The sequence below is a fragment of the Panulirus ornatus genome, chromosome 1 (assembly GCF_036320965.1).
Source record: "Panulirus ornatus isolate Po-2019 chromosome 1, ASM3632096v1, whole genome shotgun sequence".
NCBI lineage: Eukaryota > Metazoa > Arthropoda > Malacostraca > Decapoda > Palinuridae > Panulirus > Panulirus ornatus.
The window spans coordinates 70343181-70361655 of record NC_092224.1 but is presented as its reverse complement, the minus strand read 5'-3'; the positions used below and the strand labels follow the sequence as shown (position 1 = coordinate 70361655).

The 18475-nt window shown below is 47.9% G+C and overlaps 1 protein-coding gene across 3 annotated transcripts in view; it reads right to left on the bottom strand.

Moving 5' to 3' along the window:
* Positions 1-18475, bottom strand: part of LOC139749449 (atrial natriuretic peptide-converting enzyme-like) — a 1171820-nt gene that overhangs the window by 604914 nt on the left and 548431 nt on the right. The window contains exon 1 of one of the 3 annotated variants that reach the window (XM_071663362.1): positions 6751-6823. The exons of the other annotated variants lie outside the window; for them this stretch is intronic. The gene's annotated coding sequence lies outside the window, so the exon portion shown is untranslated. Of the gene's footprint in view, positions 1-6750; positions 6824-18475 lie in introns of those variants that run through there. 3 annotated transcript variants of the gene reach the window in all.

Below are 18475 nucleotides of genomic sequence, written 5' to 3'. Positions count from 1 at the left end.
TCCACTGGCTCTCCACCCACACCTCTTTCATCATTCGCCCATCTCTTCCACACGCCACCCATCTACCTTAACACACTCCTCCACTTGCCTCTTCCGCAACTATCCATACACCCATCACCTTTACTCGTCCCTTGCACATCCCCATACTCTCTCTCTCTCTCTCTCTCTCTCTCTCTCTCTCTCTCTCTCTCTCTCTCTCTCTCTCTCTCTCTCTCTCTCTCCAACTGTTGTGCCCTAAGGAGTGGTGGATGAACTCTACTATACTATACTCTCTCTCTCTCTCTCTCTCTCTCTCTTTCTCTCTCTCTCTCTCTCTCTCTCTCTCTCTCTCTCTCTCTCTCTCTCTCTCTCTCTCTGCAGCTTTGGAATGCTGGACACTGTCACCCGGCAGATAACCTCGCCATGGACCATCAGACATTCCGTCATCTATCCCTTCCTTGCACTCCCATGTCCTCTCTCCCCTCCAGCTCCCCACGACCCACTCCCCTGGGCGACCCCCCCCCCCACCAGTGTCTGAGACACGCTTCATTCTCCTCTACTTCACGGGTCGTACCTTCACAGGTCGTGTCTCCAAAGCTCGTGCCTCCATAGGTTTTTGCCTGTATTGGTCGCGCCTCCAGAAGTCGTCCCTCCAAAAGACATTTCTCCACAGGTCGAACCTCCACAAGTAATGCTCCCACAGGTCACACCTCCGTAGCTCCAATCGGTCGTCCCTGAAGAGGTCGTAATACCACAGGTCGTGCCTCCACAGGTCGTAATTCCACAGGTCGTCCCTGAACTGGTCGTAATTCCACAGGTCGTGCGTCCCACAGGCCCTGCCCGCTGCGCTGCCTGGCTGGGAAGCCACAAAATATTCCGTGATGTGAGACGCTGCCAAGAACCACATGTTGAAGCGACTCGTCCCGACCCTCCGACCTGACCCTGGCCTCTGCTTGGATTCCCTCCAACATCTCTCAACACACCCAGCTAACCTGTAGCGTGTGTTATCAACGGCGAAACATCTGAGTGTGTTGTTAAGGGAAAAACAACTTAGGGTGTTTTTAAATTGAACGCACTGGAGTGTTGTTTAGGGGAAAAAACATATGAGTTTGTCATTAAGGGAAAAAACACTTGTGTATGTTCTTAAAGGGTAAACACTTAAGTGTGTTGTTGAAGGGGAAACATTTGAGTGCTGTTAAGGAAAAAACACTTAAGTGTGTTTTTAAGGGGGCAACGTTTTAAGGGGGAAGTCACTTAAGTGTCTTCTTAAGGGGGAAACCTTTGTGTGTTTTAAGGGGAAAAACATGTGTGTTGTTAAGGGGGAAACATACGAGTGTTGTTCAAAGTGGAAAAACACTATAGTGTGCAACAGCAGCAACTACGGACGTGGTCACCATTATTTCCTAATTCACAAAAAAATCAGCCGAGTTTTAGCGAGTGAGAGATGGCTTGGGAGGTGGGTATCCATATCGTGGTTCACGCCAGGGATGGTGGCGGTGTGGTGGTGGAGGCTGGTGAGTGTGACACAGACAGGAGACGGGGCGTTCCCTGACCCACCGTGCACAACACAACACATGGGTCACCTGGCTACCAACACGGGGGAGCTGTCGTAACATAACACACGGGTCACCTGGCTACCAACACGGGGGAGCTGTCGTAACATAACACACGGGTCACCTGGCTACCAACACGGGGGAGCTGTCGTAACATAACACAAGGGTCACATGGCTACCAACACGGGGGAGCTGTCGTGTTGTGAGGGAGGGAGGGAGGGTAGCAGCACCGTGCTGAGGTGGGTCGTCTCCCGTGCATGGCTGAGGGTGTTGCTGACACACTTTCTTTCCCTCCCATCTGCCTGGCTGGAGATAAGGTTAATCATTACGGTACGATGGTACGTACGACCCTTGAGGACGACAGTGCGGCCTTGAGGACGACGGTGCGACCTTGAGGACGATGGTGCGATCTTTAAGGACGAAGTTACGACCCTTGAGGACGGCGGTTCGACCTTGAGGATGACGATGCGGCCTCGAGGACGACGGTAAGACTTTGAGGACGACAGTGCGACCTTGAAGACGACGGTGCGACCTTGAGGACGACATTGCGACCTTGAGGACGACATTGCGACCTTGAGGACGACAGTGCGACCTTGAGGACGACAATGGGACTTTGAGGCAGACGGTGCGACCTTGAGGACGACAGTACGACCTTGAGGACGACGGTACGACCCTTGATGACGACGGTACGACTCCACAGGACACCAGCACGATCCTTGAGAACGACGGCACGACCCTAGAGGATAACGGTACGATCCATGAGGGCGACGACGGTACGACCGTTCACACCTACGGGTCATGTCGTCCTGCTCAAGGGTCGTGCCATGGTGTCCACAGCGGCAGATGCCATGTACACAACTGTACTCCTCACGCAGTCTGACCTGTACTATCCTGTGGCTGATGTACTCATGTGTACTGCCCCAGTGGCTAATGTGTACTGCCCCAGTGGCTACTACCTTCCCTCCCACATGCCCTGCTGTCTACCGCGCCAGCGTGACGTATGAGGCGATTTCGACTTAACAAGGAAACTGAACACGATGCCAGATGGGTACGTGTACTGCCTAGTGTACGATAATGACAAAATACATCTCCATTCATGTAATATATCATTACTACTAATACTACCGTCTCCTATGCAGTGAGGCATAATATATAATGCTTTGCAGTTTACATACGATGCCCGAGGTACGATGACGAGGTGTGTGAGGTGCCCGTGATGTCTGGTGTATGAGGGTGTTGACGTGGCCTGATATATGGCAACCAAGCGGCTCACGCTGCCGGACGTACGATGATACCGACGATATTCACACTGCCCGCCACAAAACGTTGATCACGTTGCAAGTGTTGCCTGGCGCAAGATGAAACCCAGACATCGCATTCTGGTTCAATTATAAAAATACAGGTGTTGTGTAACCAGGTGTATGATGCTACAGAGGTTGACAGTGTTGCCTGATACACGATGTCACTACATCCGCCATTAACGTGCCAGATGCATGGGAGTCTTACACTGGAAAGAGAAGACAATTGTCTGAGACAAAAGGAGTGACACTAGACAGCCACTAAAGGGCAGGGTTACTGCTCAGCTGCCACTAACCCTCGCAGATACCCAGGTGGATAATGAACAGTCCCTCCCTGGTCGTTGGCTGCCTGAGAGAGTAATTACTGACTTAACGAGTACTTACAAGAGAGAGAGAGAGAGAGAGAGAGAGAGAGAGAGAGAGAGAGAGAGAGAGAGAGAGAGAGAGAGAGAGAGAGAGAGAGAGAGAATTGAGAATTTAAGTGATCCAAAGATATGGTACATCAAATTACTCACAGTAAGAAATATATACGAAATTAATTCCACACGTGTAACACTGACGAACCACAGAACATCTTCGGATGTTAATAACCGCAGCACACGAAGACCATCACGGACCACTCTCTACACAGGAAGACCATCACGGACAAATCTCAACACAGGAAGACCATCACGGACCACTCTCTATATAGGAAGACCATCACGGACCACTCTCTACACATAAAGACCACATACCACTCTCCACACAGGAAGACCATCATGGACCACTCTCTATATAGGAAGACCATCACGGACCACTCTCTACACATAAAGACCACATACCACTCTCCACACAGGAAGACCATCACGGACCACTCTCTATATAGGAAGACCATCACGGACCACTCTCTACACATAAAGATCATCACACACCAATCTCTAAACAGAAAGACCATCATGGACCACTATTTACACAGGAAGACCATCATGCACCACTATCTACACAGGAAGACCATCACGTACATACGTACGCAGGGAGGTTCTTCATGACGTGACCTTGCTTGACCCTAAGTCTGCATGATATGAACCCTAGGCCTGCACAATATGACCAAGCATGACCCTGGGTCTGCATGATATGAACCTAACATGGCCTAGGGCCTGCAGGACATAAGCACAAACCTAACTCTGCATGACCTGACCTCGCTTGACCCTGGTTCTGCATGACGTGACCTAGCATGCTCGTAGGCCTGCATGACATGAGCGTGACCCTGGGCCTGCATGACGTGACCCAGCTTGACCCTGGTTCTGCATGACGTGACCTAGCATGCTCGTAGGCCTGCATGACATGAGCGTGACCCTGGGCCTGCATGACGTGACCCAGCTTGACCCTGGTTCTCCATGACGTGACCTAGCATGCCCGTAGGCCTGCATGACATGAGCGTGACCCTGGGCCTGCATGACGTGACCCAGCTTGGTCCTGGGGAGTTCAGGCAGCGTGGCGCCCCGGCACATTACTCACTGCAACGTCACTTACTGGGCGACACTTCACCCACGCCTCGGTAATTAATCTGGCCGTGCAGTACACACACACACACACACACACACACACACACACACACACACAGAGTCAGGTAACCATTCATCAACTAACACTGAGGGTAAGGACGAACATTGGGGGTTAGCTGTGGGTCGACTGCCGCACCCGGGATTCGAACCCATGAGGGGCCCGACCTTGAGCGAGCCCGTGTTGACTCATGGCCAGTAATGCTAAATACTCCACCACTGATGCCCCTCCTTGTGTGATTAAGATTTGCGTAACGGGGGGGGGGGGGGGGGGGGGTTACAGATGTACCACATCTTTGCTCTTACGTGTAACATACAACTCCCCCCCCCCACCCTTTCTCCCTCGCCCCAGGTAAAGCCAGATACCCATATATCGACCAGCCCTGATGGGGAGAAGGAACACCTGGGATGGGTGTGGGCCGACTGCCTAGATCGGGATTCGAATCCAATGTGGGCCCGAGGATCGATGGGGCCCGTGTTGACTCACAGTGTGTGTGTGTGTGTGTGTGTGTGTGTGTGTGTGTGTGTGTGTGTGTGTGTGTGTGTGTGTGTGTGTGTGTTTACAAACAGAAGAAGAAAGGCCACATTCGTTCACACTCAGTTTCTAGCTGTCATGTGTAATGCATCGAAACCACAGCTCCCTTTCCACATCTGAGTCCTACAGACCTTTCCATGGTTTACCCCGGACGCTTCACATGCCCTGGTTCAGTCCAGTGACAGCACGTTGACCCCCAGTATATCACAACGTTCCAATTTACTCTAACCCGTGCAAACCTTTCGTCCTTCTGCATGTTCTGCCTCCGATCACTCACAACCTTTTTCACTTTTTCCACCTCCAATTTGGTCTCCCGCTTCTCCTCGTTCCCTCCACCTCTGACACATATATCCTCTTTGTCAACCTTTCCTCACCCATTCTCTCCATATGTCCAAACCATTTCAATACACCCTCTTCTGCTCTTTCAACCACACTCTTTTTATTACCACACACCTCACTTACCCTTTCATTACTTACTCGATCAAACCACTTACACCACATATTGTCCTTAAACAATTCATTTCCAACACATCCACCCTCCTCCGCACAGCCCATGCCTCGCATATATATATATATATATATATATATATATATATATATATATATATATATATATATATATATATATATATATATATATACAGATGGTACAGCACATATATATACAATTTTTTTTCCGTAACCCACAAACAATACACACGTGAATATAGAACTCCCTCCCTGTACAGTGCAAATGGGTAATTACAAACAGGTAATTCTAGACACACACACACACACACACACACACACACACACACTTACACATACACACACACATGGCCACCATAATTAATTCAACAAGCCGGGAAAGCCATCCAACCCTTCCCGCCTGGCCAATTCCTTCTCTAACCTGGCCACATACAGTGTGACAACATTGCTCACATATCCTCACCCGTACAAAAGTGATGTCTACGTACACAAGGATCCTTGAGTACATGAGGGTTATTAACGTACACATGGCGTGTCTACATACACCAGAGACTTCCTTGATCACCAGAGGGACTGGCTGAGGTCAGGGGAGTTAGTTAACCTACAACGAGGTACATAACGGGCATCACACATGTTTATAAAGCCAAGGGCAGTTAACACTCGTGTTCACTGGCTAACACAGTTAGTATCGTATGCACGGGACATGATGACGTATATCGCGCCTATAGTGTTTCACCTACGTACTGGCACAGCTCACTCTAACGTTAACTCCACTCATCATACATGTAGGTGACAAGCACACAATACTAGTGTAAGTAGAGGAGGTTGTGCCTCGGGAGTCACGAGGTGTCTAGCAATGGTAAGTATGGCTACCTAACCTTCCCTAGCAGACCTTCGTACGATAAGTCATAATTATTAACGCACGTCAGTGAAGCTGACACACCAGGGGGCACTTCGCTTACATCATGGCTCTCTGTATGTCCTTAAACTCGTGTTCACACGACAGACGGACACTTCAGGTGTTCAGTTAAATAATGAAATGGAAAAAAAAATACCATCACTTAGGGAGATGATCAGGTAAATGATTACACTCGCCAAACCCGACTGCAATGGAGGGACCACCGGTGTCAGGTCTTCTGGAGTGGTCTTATGGTGAGAGTCCTGGTGAGGGAAGTGTGAGGTGAGGGAGACGGGCACACCCCACTCCCAATGCTCGACCGTAAGTTCAAATGGAACTCAGTGACTGTGACAAGGGACGTGGACAGTGCCATAGCTACACCACTCACCTGTGGTAAGGTACATGGACAGTATCGTAACTACACCAATCACATGTGGTAGGGTACAAGGACAGTGCCGTACGTAACTAAACCACTCACCTGTGGAAGGGTTCACGGGACAGTGCCAGCACCATTCACCTGCAGTACAAGGACAGTATCGTAGCCACGTCACTCACCTGTAGGACGGAGAGAGAGACAAGAACCCACATGAAAAACAGAGCATAATATAACGTTCAGGGAACATATGATCTTTGGCAACATAATCAATAGTTATATTACTCGAAATATTCAAAAGACCAGACATTTCTGATGCGTTGATTACTATCATTATCATAATTACCATCATTATTACAATTATCATAATTATCATTATCAAAACCGTCATTACTATTATTATCTTATTGCTATGGCTGCCATATATATAACCAGTCCTCTGGTTTCAAACAATGGGCCACTCCAATTAAAGGTGTTTGAACATAATTAGCTGCGAGGACCCACACACTCCTCCCGCACTGCATGACCCAGCCCGAGACTGGCCTGTGGGGCACACTACGCGCCCAGGGAGACACAGACTCATCATTACACTCCACCAACAACTCCAGCTGACCTTTGCCCTACGACGTACTCCCTCCCTTAATGAGGGGTCAGTAAATAATTACTAAAATTATCATAATAATAATAATAATAATAATAATAATAATAATAAGGAGAAGAAGAAGAAGAGGAAGAAGAAGAATAATAATAAGAATAATCAGTAGTAGTAGTAGTGGTAGTCGTAGTAGTAGTAGTAGTACTAGTAGTAGAAGCAGTAGTAGTAGTAGCAGTAGTAGTAGTAGTAGTAGTAGTAGTAGTACCATAATAATCATCAATATTACTAAGGTTTACATGATCACAGTAGCTCGTGAGTATCATTACAGTGGACAGATTCAGTATACGCCAATCCGAAAACATGACTGGTACGCTTCATGTCTTCCACTCCATATCCATATCCTTCGCCATCTCCTCCTCCCATTTGCCTCTTTCCAGTTCGGACACGTATACCCCTCTCAGTCATCCCTCTCCTCGCTCCTCCTCTCCATTAACCGGCCAGCAGGTGCCTGCGGGCGAGACGCAACCTTCGGCGAGGCTCTGTCATCGTCAGCGTACGGTTACCCTGAGGATGTCCTTGCTGCAGAGGATTCAATCCATTTCCCTGCTCCTGCTTGGAGTGCAGCCCAGAAGCTGTAGGAACACCATTAAAAAGGTGCTGGATTTGTACAATTACAGAACAAGCTGGAGATGCAGTTTTACATCCCCATCTCCAGTCTGTGTTTTTCTACCACCTTGATCCACTCATACGTCAATAAGGATTCACACACACACACACACACACACACACACACACACACACACAAACACACACACACACACACACACACACACACACACATGTACTAGCCCAGATATCATATCATATTTCCATATAAAACATTTTCTGATCACTGGAAATGCAGGAACCAACAGACATCTTCCACTAGGACTTGACAAGAAAATCTCAAACGCCTGGAAACTTGCCATCATAATACTAATCCTGGACCCCTCCGGTCCCCTCCAACTCCCCCTCCTCCCCTCACTCTTACCACACCATAACGCTGCTATCATCAACATCCAGTACACCACGAATAACAGATCCACAACAGAATCAGCCAACGTGTTCCAGTATCGCTCGCCCAGCACGGCTTTAAATCTGATCACTTACACTACCACACACACACACACACACACACACACACATATCCTGGATGGCATCTACTAACTACAACCTCCCCTTCTCCCCTCTCACACAGAACGAGTTGTAATAGACAGAAACAAAGCAACTATGTCCCCCCGAGATACCCTCACACCGAAGATACTTGACACCACCTCCACAACAGTGACAACAAAAAGGTGGCTGGCAATCTTCATTGCTGGCCGCCAAGCTCGCTAGAATCACTCACAAAGGATTCATCTCCAAAATCCTTAAGGTGTACAATGCTGTTCCCCAAAGAAGCTGACCTTTCTCTCCAACGCTTCTTAGTCTCATCCTACAGTATCTCAACGCAAGCAAATGACAGTGTGACAATGCTCTCCTGTGCAGATAACGTCACAGTTACGTCCATCATAACATCCTAACACCATGGAAGCAACAACAACCCTGCAACGCTACAACACACAATCATAACAACAGTTCACTAAAAACGCCTATGTCTGCATCACCCAGATACCGCAACCCACCCTCTCAACTCCTGACAAAGATAACTCCAACCTTCCACAACCCAGGACAACCAAGCACTACCACTCACCAAAACACCAACCATCCTATAATTCACACACGACACTAATTAACATTCACTCCTCACACTAAAAACATCAACACACAGACCATACACAAACTATATGCCAGCACAACACTCGTTACAAAGCTCAATATTCCTCAGTGGAGCTGACCCATGCCCAGATTCATTCCACCATGGCAGCAATCGATCCCGTCGAGATGAATCTTAAATCACCTGTGTGAATCACCACAAGTTTCGCAAGTGAGAAAAAAAAGATTCCCTTACTACGGTACACAAGCGCTCGACCAGGAACCACACCTCACCTTGCGTGGCCAGCCACACCTTCAATGGCAAACAACAAAACCAAACCACTCCAAACCATCATCGGCTACTTGGTAGCCACAAACCATCACCAGCTGCTTGGTAGCCACAAACCATCATCGACTACTTGGTAGCCACAAACCATCATCGACTGCTTGGCAGCCACAAACCATCATCATCCAAGTGAAGCCAAAGTTCTTTCCATCGGATTTCACCTGAAAGCGTTGCTCACAATCCAATTCCTTGCTATAGCAGTAAAACCCTTCCAACCAACCCACTCCACTCCATAGTCAGCCACCAATTCCCATGAACGAACAAAAAAGCTTACCCTCACCTTGCTCTCACTTCAGCAACTTGTACTCACAAATCCCCCCTTCCCCTAACAACCACCACATCTGATAACATGGGCCACTGTGGTGTATTATGGGTTTCTGTGGTGGAGGGGGTGAGCGTTGCTGACCATGTTCCTCCAGCATTGCTTTGATTTAACATATCACAATGAACACCTCTCTAGCCATCTTGCACTCGCCCTACAAACACACAGCAGTGCACTTCTTGACCTCTGGTGGTGCCTCCCTCGGTTGACGTGGCTCCCTCCCTGAGTACTGCAGAAGCCCCCATAGTGCGGGGTCCTGAGGTGAAGTATATTTTGTTACACTGCTCTCTCTCTCTCTCTCTCTCTCTCTCTCTCTCTCTCTCTCTCTCTCTCTCTCTCTCTCTCTCTCTCTCTCTCCTCGGCACGTAGGTTTTCTGTTGAGGTAAATGCGTATGGGAATCGATATGAACATCCAGCATAACACAGCTGAGTGGCTAGTAGTGTACGCAGCTTATCACACAAATGGTATGGGGTTCGAATCCTTGCAGTTTTATGTCAGCTATGACTGCACGGGCAGCTGAGGCCCTAATCAAGACCATCCCATTCATGCTGTATATAAATATACCCTAGCCTGAGCCAGGTACCCATTTTATCGACCAATCCCTAGGGGTGGATGAACAGCTGGGTTGACTGCGGACCGACCGGCGCAACCAGGATTCGAACCTATGCGCTCAACCCTGGGCGGCCCGTGAATAGGCAAGGAAACAAGTTTAAGTTTAGCATATACAGAAAACCCACCAAAGTATCCACATATATCCATTATTACTCAACATGAAAGGGTTAAATTATCATTTCAATCTACGTTCCTTCGGGCATTACGTATTTGCAGTACAGAGTTTATTGATGATGAGTTTGATAAGATATATTCTATTGGATCTAAGTTAAAGTACCCTAGATCTTTCATTGATAAATCCCTTAAGTTAGCAAAGAAATCATTTTATAGAGTTAAGCCCAAACTCCAATTGACACCAAGAATCTTTTAGTTCTCCCTTTTAATAATAATTTCACTTTACTTCCCATGTTGCTTCAATCCTTTAAAGTAAATGTTGCCTTTAGCTACAATAATACTATAAAGAATATCTTAATCAGGAATTCACCAGAAAATTCTCTTAGATGCATCTATAAAGTGCCTTGTGGAAATTGTGATAAATTCTTTGTTGGTCAGACTGGTAAGGATCTTTCTATGAGACTTAAGCAACATAAATATAGTACAAGAACGGGACAAGAATAAAATGCCTTGTTTAATCACGTTAAAAACTATGATCATTGTATTGACTGGAGTAATGCCATCTCAGTTATTAACACTAACTCTATTACCAAGAGAAATATCATCGAATCTTCCATTATTAAATACACAAAGAATCATAATCTTAATATTAGTGATGGTCTATACAAATTAGATAACTTTATTGTTGATAAAATTTGTAAAATGATAAGTTTATGAACGCTCGTTGTATGTTTTGGACAATCACATGTTTACCAAATGGCGTCCTAGCTTCGTCTCTTCGATGTATATCAACTGACTTATATTTCTCTCTTGTGTCTCCCCTGATGATGTGATTATTACACGAAAGTGCACTTGGGAACTTATCGTGTTTCATTTTCCCCGTGGACTCAAAGGATATATATATATATATATATATATATATATATATATATATATATATATATATATATATATATATATATATATATATATATATTATCCCTGGGGATAGGGGAGAAAGAATACTTCCCACGTATTCCCTGCGTGTCGTAGAAGGCGACTAAAAGGGGAGGGAGCGGGGGGCTGGAAATCCTCCCCTCTCGTTTTTTTTTTAATTTTCCAAAAGAAGGAACAGAGAATTGGGCCAGGTGAGGGTATTCCCTCAAGGCCCAGTCCTCTGTTCTTAACGCTACCTCGCTAATGCGGGAAATGGCGAATAGTTTGAAAGAAAGAAATATATATATATATATATATATATATATATATATATATATATATATATATATATATATATATATATATATATATATCCCCTTTACCTTCCTGTATCAAATAAAAATGACGCAGAATGAACACAAGCAATCGCTGTTCAGCAGGAAAATCACTTACTGACGAAGACTTCATAACTATATCTCCACTCTACAAGGTTCCTCACTTCAGGGCAAATCACTGTCTCAACTACTGTGCCGTGGGATACGCTGTTCCCTCACGCACACTCTGGTGACGACTGGAAGACTAACTGCCGCAACGTATGTATGAAATAGCTATGATGTTTTAGTTAACGACTATTACCTGCTGAATGGTCATTAAGCCAAAAATCGTTACGAGTATGATAATGACAATGACGAAAATAAATGCTAGCTCTAACAGCACTTACTCTTCACACAGCCTCATCTTGTCTGATAAACAAAATCAGAAAAACCCAACACAATCCCATATATTCTATCACCAGCTTTGCAACAGCCAACGAACAGTGGACAAGATGCCAGATATCACCTCCCTGGTGCTACTCTCCTCTCAAGTTTTGGTCACCGCATATAAATAAACACAGAAAGCTACTGTAGAGAGTCCAGAGGAGAGCAACAAAAGATGACGCCAAAATTAAGACAACCGAGTTACGGGGAGAGACTTTGAATCTGCCTGAAGTGGAGGAGACAAAAGTGAAGGTGACCAGATGACAATTTTCACGTTTTAAAAACATATCGCTGACGTCGCCACTGAACAGTTCTCTTAAGAAACGTAGGGATAGAACAACCAGAGAACATCACATGAAAATTAAGCAAGACTCTTGTTGAAAACAGAATGTAAAGTGTTGGATATAAAATCAGTGTGGACATGGTTCATGTATATGACGAACGGCTGGTGGGGCCTTGTGTGCGCCATGCGGCTGGCAGCGGAGTGGTGATGCATCAGGTGCTGGCTGCCGGGCTGGCCAGAAGTCGCTGGGGTGAGCGTCGCCCCCTCAACGATGACACATTAGGGCGTGGGTCATGTCGTGTGGCTGCCATGCCGTGCCTCACATCTTGCCATGCCACCCACCCACATCAGCAGACTTGTTTACGTACATTTATAATGTGTGGGCCCGCCTCCACTCCCCTACCCACCCACAACAACAAGCCTGTGACCGATGGGCCTATAAACCAGCCTGAACCACATGCTGGAGACAGATGGCTCTATAAACCAGCTAGAGCAGCATTATCAGTGACAGGTGGGCCTCTCCAACCAGCTTCGAACCCCGTGTTTTGTGACAGTTGGTCAAGGCGGCTCTTATCAGACTCATCACTCACGAACTGTGACAGTTACGACATGTACTTATAACTTCCCAAGAACTACGTGACAAACATAACACTGTAACATGGCGATGCACTACCAAATATTATGCATCACGTGCTGAAACAAGACCATTAACCTAGCCCAATCTAGAGACCCATCAGCAAATACCGACAACAGACCATCACCAGACCCAAATAAAAAACCAATCAGGATACTGATAGACCCATCATCAAACCCTAACAAGGAACCCATGACCGAACCCCAACAACAGACCCATCATCAAACCCAAACAGACCATCATTAACCCTAACAACAGACCCATCATCAAACCCCAACAACAGACCCATCACAAACCTCACTTCTAGTTGTTGTTCCTCAAGAATCATTTCTGTTGTGAGCCACCATCCTTCCAGCAGGGTGTTGTCAGTCTCGCACTATACCAGTATGTTGGCAGCCTTCCAGAAGTGAAGCAGTAAGATGGCAGTCTTTCAGAGGTGTTGTCAGTTTTCCATCAGTGAAGATGTATGCTGGAAGTCCCGCAGTAGCGTTGTCAGCCTTCCAGCAGTGTAGCATGTGTTGTCAGTCTTCCAGCAGAGTAACAGTGCGTTGCCAGTCTTCCAGCAGAGTAGCAGTGTGTTGTCAGTCTTCCAGCAGAGTAGCAGAGTGTTGTCAGTCTTCCAGCAGAGTAGCAGAGTGTTGTCAGTCTTCCAGCAGAGTAGCAGTGCGTTGTCAGTCTTCCAGCAGAGTAGCAGTGTGTTGTCAGTCTTCCAGCAGAGTAGCAGTGTGTTGTCAGTCTTCCAGCAGTGTTGTCAGTTCCAGAAGCGTCGTTTGTCTTTCAGTAGTGTGGCAGTGTTGTCAGTCCCCCAGCACCGTAGCGATGTTGTCAGTCTTCAGAGTATCATTTCAATGTTGCCAGTCTTCCTGCAGTGTTCCACAACTCTACCAGCTAGTTCCCAGGTCTTCAATCAATGTGTTGTCAATAATCCACCACAGTATACCTCCTCCAGGCTTCACCCAGTCCAAACAACCCCACACAACCCTCCTCCAGGCTTCACCCAGTCCTCCAAACAACCCCACACAACCCTCCTCCAGGCTTCACCCAGTCCTCCAAACAACCCCACACAACCCTCCTCCAGGCTTCACCCAGTCCTCCAAACAACCCCACAGCAACCCTCCTCCAGGCTTCACCCAGTCCTCCAAACAACCCCACAGCAACCCTCCTCCAGGCTTCACCCAGTCCTCCAAACCACCCCACAGCAACCCTCCTCCAGGCTTCACCCAGTCCTTCAAACCACCCCACAGCAACCCTCCTCCAGGCTTCACCCAGTCCTCCAAACAACCCCAAAGCAACCCTCCTCCAGGCTTCACCCAGTCCTCCCAGCAACCCCACAGCAACCCTCCTCCACTTGGTCAACTGGCTGTTCTACAGATCTTTCGTCTGCCTTCTACCCGTGATACCTAACCTTTACAATAAGTAGTCTTTCCTATCACTATTATTACTTTGATCATGCCAGTGTTCAAGCAGGATTATGAATGTGAACGTTAATAGGACGTATTTTTTCTCTTTTTTTCAAGTATTAGAATTCAGTCTCCTAGTGTCCTCTATCTCCTGCCTTTCAGTTTTTTTTTTTACCCCTCTCTTTTCCCTCTTCATTTCTCCAACAGAATCTGGTAATCACTAAAGCGATCGGCTGCCAGATATCTAGCACCTTTTTCTACCGTCTTCCAACAGTCTTGTGTTAGAACTGAAGCGAAACTTTCGCTTTTCAGCATATTTTTGTTTTGTTCACTATTTCCTCCAGTCTCCTGCTCTTGTTCATGGAATCTTTCTTTGGACGTTCGTTCCTCATGCAGCAGCAATGTTGAGGGTGCAGATAAGCACATGTCTGGAAGATATCCAAAAATCGTCCAGTGCCTTCCATCTGACCCGTAAGTTGTTCCTGAAAACTGCAAGGCAATCAAAAAATTATAAACAAAAACCACTTGTGTAATTGCTGAGGGTCTCAGAAACTCCCCCCAGGGGGTCGTCTGACACACCATCGTAAGTCTCGTTCAGCCGCTGTTAACAAACTCAGATTAATGTTTCATGTTCCAAGGGACTGGGCCTCGAGTTTCTCACGAAACATTTTGTTACCAGTTACTAGCCAACCCTACGAAGTATTCCAGTAAAGTGACAGTAATTCCTCAGCCGAGTGTGTAAATCTCCCTCCGCCAGAACCCCTTAACCCGACGTGTATATACTTCAGCATACAACAACCCCGTCTATCTTCGCATCAACTGACAACACCCTTCCAGAAAGCTACTAATGGTCTCACTGAAAGCATCATATATCAGAGTAACCGACAACCAAATGAGCACATGCTATTTACAGAGGGAAATCAAAGGCCGCTGAGAGAATTCATGAAAGCCCAACGCGGACGTAAAATGAAGGTGACAGCATAATGCCCTGGACACACGAACGTCTGGAAACAGAAACAAAAACAGTTCTTCATGTGGTGTCTTACAGTGCGGCCTCAGAGGTACATAATCATCCAGTTTGGACTGGTTGAAATCGTTCAAACATGCCATTTGCTTCCTGCTCCCTTAAGAAGGTTCATGGCCTTTCTCAGCAGAAGAGGCAGAAGGAGTTCGCTAGTCTCCTGGTGCAGCAGAGGCCGTCTTAATAAAAGAGGCTGGTCAGCGCCTCAGTAAACACGGTGAAGTAAATTCCTTCTCCTGATGGCCAAGACTTCGACAAAAATAGGTTCAAATAAGTCCACTTATCGTTGACTTAAGAAAGTAGTTTAAAGTAAGATCACCTCTCTGTTAGCCAACCTCTCGGTAAAGTGGACGAGGTCAGTTCACCAGCGTAACGGGTTCGTGTCTGGGTGGGTGTGACAGGAGACATGTCCCTACCCGGTGTGCTTGCGATCGTCGTTTCTTCCCCCCGACGCACACGTTCCTTGAGGTACGTACGTTCATCTTATTCGCAGCTTGTGTCTCAGTGAAGAACCTCTTCTACAAAGCCTTCTGAAGATGAAGAACCTCCTGGCAGTGTAGGATACATAAATTTCTCATTCCAGGGTACAGACCCGTGCTGAGTCGCTCAACGTAAGCACGGAAGCCGTGGCTAATCCTCTTCAGTTTCTTGAGGCAATGTGTAAGACATACTTTACTTCGAAGTCCAAAGGTGTCGATGACTTCGACCAGAAGTAATGCACCACTAACAAAAATGAAGTTCTGGAGACACGTATTTTGGAAACACAGATGACGCAAGATTTCCTCTTTGATATCAGCAGCTTGATATGAAGGTTTCTCAAGGTGAAGGATTTTCCCCGAAACAGTGATTTAATCTGCAAAATGTTAACGACGTAAGTTCTTTGTTTTGCATCTTAGGTCAATGTCTGGGAGAGTTTTCGACAACTGTTGCCAGTCTGTGTTTAAGGAACATCGTTAAACTGTCACACAAAAGCCTGATTATTATGCTCTCTGTGCCGGAGCCAAGATCCCGGCGCTGAAATACAGAGGGGACGACCAGGAGGCGAGTGGCTGGTCATGGACAAGAGCCACACACGACTTAGCAGAAGCTTCCTTACAGCAGCGAGGCGCCGAGATCCTCTCTACCCTGACGAAGGCCTCGTCGTATACACTAGTTAAGATGAGTGAACGTAACTTAACGACACTGCTCTGCGTGTCAACTCCCATTCTAATTTTCGCCAACCATCTCACTGTTCGTCAACCTGTTTTTTATTCCAGGAACAACCTGGTTTCCAAGAGATATCTGTGGTGAAGGGCGAGAGAGATCCCTCACCTCGTAGGGACTGATGTGTGAGGGTCAACCCAGCGCGTGGACTGAAAGCGAAAGAGATGGCAAAGTGCATCTGTGTGGGGGGGACAGAGGGAGGATGACTGCGTGGCATGAAGGTCCCGGACCACCTCACACCTCACGGGAGAATGAACGGCACTTGTGTCCGACAGACGCACACTATGAAAGCTGGATAAAACTGACAAACACATACACACTCTGCCTTTACCGAAAACATCTAAAGAATTATCCTCCTCCTGTCTTAAATTGTCTATCTGCAAATCTAACTTTTCCCATTTCCACGCACACACACACACACACACACACCACCCCTGGCGGAGACCCCTGACACGAGTGGTATTCTCTCAGTCCATCTTCGTTTGATTGGTCTTTTGAGTGGCACCCAGAGTATCCCAGCGCCTGGGGAGGAAGTGGAGTGTGTGTAATACCCCGAGGGGCCGGCCGCCGCCCCTGCTGGATGGACGGGGCAGGGCCAGACAGGCAGACGGGAGGGTACTGGAAGAACGGATTGGTTGAGGGAAGACCCCAGTACACAAAGAGGCTCACACTCACCCCGGTGAACTGTACAACGAACACCAGCTAAGCTACAGCCGGAGTCAAATTTTGTGAATATGCTTTATCACTGACAGCCTTGCTATGGGTACATGCGGGCCTAGCGATGGTGGTGGTGGTGGGCACGTGGATGGTAGGGGAGGGAGGTAGATGGGAAGACAGGCGCACCGTGCGGGTGTTGACGAAGCAGGGCACGTCGCGCCCGCAAATATCAGAAGGCCTTCTTGTCCAAGCTGCCTCATCAGACGTGACGATCATGGGGATGCTGCTGCACACCCTCCCTGCAGCCCCCTCGCCCCCTCACCAGGCCTGGCACCAGCCCCTGCGTTCTCACCAGGCCTGGCACCAACCCCCCACACCCTCACTAGGCCTGGTACCAGCCCCCACACCCTCACTACGCCTGGTACCAGCCCCCACACCCTCACCAGGCCTGGCACCAGCCTCCACACCCTTACCAGGCATGGCACCAGCCCTCACGCCCTCATCTGGCCTGGCACCAGCCCCCACACCCTCACCAGGCCTGGCATCAGCCCCCACACCCTCATCAGGCCTGGCACCAGCCCCCACACCCTCACCAGGCCTGGCACCAGCCCCCACACCTTCACCAGGCCTGGCATCAGCCCCCACACCCTCACCAGGTCTGGCACCAGCCCCCACACCTTCACCAGGCCTGGCATCAGCCCCCACACCCTCACCAGGCCTGGCATCAGCCCCCACACCCTCACCAGGCCTGGCACCAGCCCCCACACCCTCATCAGGCCTGGCATCAGCCCCCACACCTTCACCAGGCCTGGCACCAGACCCCACACCCTCACCAGGCCTGGCACCAGCCACCAACGCCTTACCAGACCTGACACCAGCCTCATGCTCACCAGGCCTGGTATATCAATGTCCACTATACACTTCCTGTTTCTTCCTTCCTTAGGAAAACAAAAGAAGCGTTTGTGCCCAACGTTGTGCTTAACCCCTTCAGCACTGTTGCCACGCGTCAATCATCAAGTAACATTCTCTTCTTCCATCATGACCGTCAAAGGTCCACATCCTTCCTCTTCCTCCTGTTGTAGTAACATTCTCTTCTTCCATCATGACCGTCAAAGGTCCACATCCTTCCTCTTCCTCCTGTTGTAGTAACATTCTCTTCTTCCATCATGACCGTCAAAGGTCCACATCCTTCCTCTTCCTCCTGTTGTAGTAACATTCTCTTCTTCCATCATGAC